Source organism: Hylobates moloch, unplaced genomic scaffold (genome assembly GCF_009828535.3).
Source record: "Hylobates moloch isolate HMO894 unplaced genomic scaffold, HMol_V3 SCAFFOLD_7, whole genome shotgun sequence".
Lineage (NCBI taxonomy): Eukaryota > Metazoa > Chordata > Mammalia > Primates > Hylobatidae > Hylobates > Hylobates moloch.
The window spans coordinates 131,507,417-131,509,796 of NW_026652282.1; positions in this window are offsets into that span (position 1 = coordinate 131,507,417).

Here is a 2,380-nt window from a genome sequence, read left to right on the forward strand (position 1 = left end):
GTGTGGTGCTGAAAAAAATGTATATTCTGTTGACTTGGGGTGGAGGGTTCTGTAGATGTCTATTAGGTCCACTTTATGTAGAGCTGAGTTCAATTCCTGGATATCCTTGTTAACTTTCTGTCTCGTTGATCTGTCTAATGCTGACAGTGGGGTGTTAAAATCTCCCATTATTATTGTGTGGGAGTTTAAGTCCCTTTGTAGGTCACTGAGGACTTGCTTTATGAATCTGGGTGCTCCTGTGTTGGGTGCATATATATTTAGGATAGTTAGCTCTTCTTGTTGAATTGATCCCTTTACCATTATGTAATGGCCTTCTTTGTCTCTTTTGATCTTTGTTGGTTTAAAGTCTATTTTATCAGAGACTAGGATTGCAACCCCTGCCTTTTTTTGTTTTCCAGTTGCTTGATAGATCTTCCTCCATCCCTTTATTTTGAGTCTATGTGTGTCTCTGCACGTGAGATGGGTTTCCTGAATACAGCACACTGATGGGTCCTGACTCCTTATCCAGTTTGCCAGTCTGTGTCTTTTGATTGGAGCATTTAGCCCATGTACATTTAACGTTAATATTGTTATGTGTGAATCTGATCCTGTCATTATGATGTTAGCTGGTTATTTTGCTCATTAGTTGCTGCAGTTTCTTCCTAGCCTCGATGGTCTTTACAATTTGGCGTGTTTTTGCAGTGGCTGGTACCGGTTGTTCCTTTCCATGTTTAGTGCTTCCTTCAGGAGCTCTTTTAGGGCAGGCCTGGTGGTGACAAAATCACTCAGCGTTTGCTTGTCTGTAAAGTATTTTATTTCTCCTTCACTTATGAAGCTTAGTTTGGCTGGATATGAAATTCTGGGTTGAAAATTCTTTTCTTTAAGAATGTTGAATATCGGCCCCCACTCTCTTCTGGCTTGTAGAGTTTCTGCTGAGATATCAGCTGTTAGTCTGATGGGCTTCCCTTTGTGGGTAAACTGACCTTTCTCTCTGGCTGCCCTTAACATTTTTTCCTTCATTTCAACTTTGGTGAATCTGACAATTATGTGTCTTGGAGTTACTCTTCTCGAGGAGTATCTTTGTGGCGTCCTCTGTATTTCCTGAATCTGAATGTTGGCCTGCCTTGCTAGATTGGGGAAGTTCTCCTGGATAATATCTTGCAGAGTGTTTTCCAACTTGGTTCCATTCTCCCCGTCACTTTCAGGTACACCAATCAGACGTAGGTTTGGTCTTTTCACGTGGTCCCATATTTCTTGGAGGCTTTGCTCGTTTCTTTTTATTCTTTTTTCTCTAAACTTCCCTTCTTGCTTCATTTCATTCATTTGATCTTCCATCACTGATACCCTTTCTTCCAGTTGATTGCATCGGCTACTGAGGCTTCTGCGGTCTTCACATAGTTCTCGAAACTTGGCTTTCAGCTCCATCAGCTCCTTTAAGCACTTCTCTGCATTGGTTGTTTTAGTTAAACATTCGTCTAATTTTCTTTCAAAGTTTTTAACTTCTTTGCCATTGTTTTGAATTTCCTCCTGTAGCTGAGAGTAGTTTGATCGTCTGAAGCCTTCTTCTCTCAACTCGTCAAAGTCATTCTCCGTCCAGCTTTGTTCCATTGCTGGTGAGGAACTGCGTTCCTTTGGAGGAGGCGAGGCCCTCTGCTTTTTAGAGTTTCCAGTTTTTCTGCTCTGTTTTCTCCCTATCTTTGTAGTTTTTTCTACTTTTGGTCTTTGATGATGGCGATGTACAGATAGGTTTTTGGTGTGGGTGTCCTTCTGTTTGTTAGTTTTCCTTCTAACAGGCAGGACCCTCAGCTGCAGGTCTGTTGGAGTTTGCTAGAGGTCCACTCCAGACCCTGTTTGGCTGGGTGTCAGCAGCGGTGGCTGCAGAACAGCGGATTTCATGAACTGCAAATTCAGCTGTCTGATCGTTCCTCTGGAAGTTTTGTCTCAGAGGAGTACCTGGCCGAGTGAGGTGTCAGTCTGTCCCTACTGGGGGTTGCCTCCCAGTTAGGCTGCTCGGGGGTCAAGGTCCCACTTTAGGAGGCAGTCTGCCCATTCTCAGATCTCTAGCTGCGTGCTGGGAGAACCACTACTCTCTTCAAAGCTGTCAGACAGGGACATTTAAGTCTGCAGAGGTTACTGCTGTCTTTTTGTTTGTCTGTGCCCTGCCCCCAAAGGTGGAGCCTACAGAGGCAGGCAGGCCTCCTTGAGCTGTGCTGGGCTTCACCCAGTTCGAGCTTCCTGGCTGCTTTGTTTACCTAATCAAGCCAGGGCAATGGTGGGTGCCCCTCCCCCAGCCTAGCTGCCACCTTGCAGTTTGATCTCAGACTGCTGTGCTAGCAATCAGCAAGATTCTGTGGGTGTAGGACCCTCTGAGCCAGGTGCGGGACACAATCTCCTGGTGTGC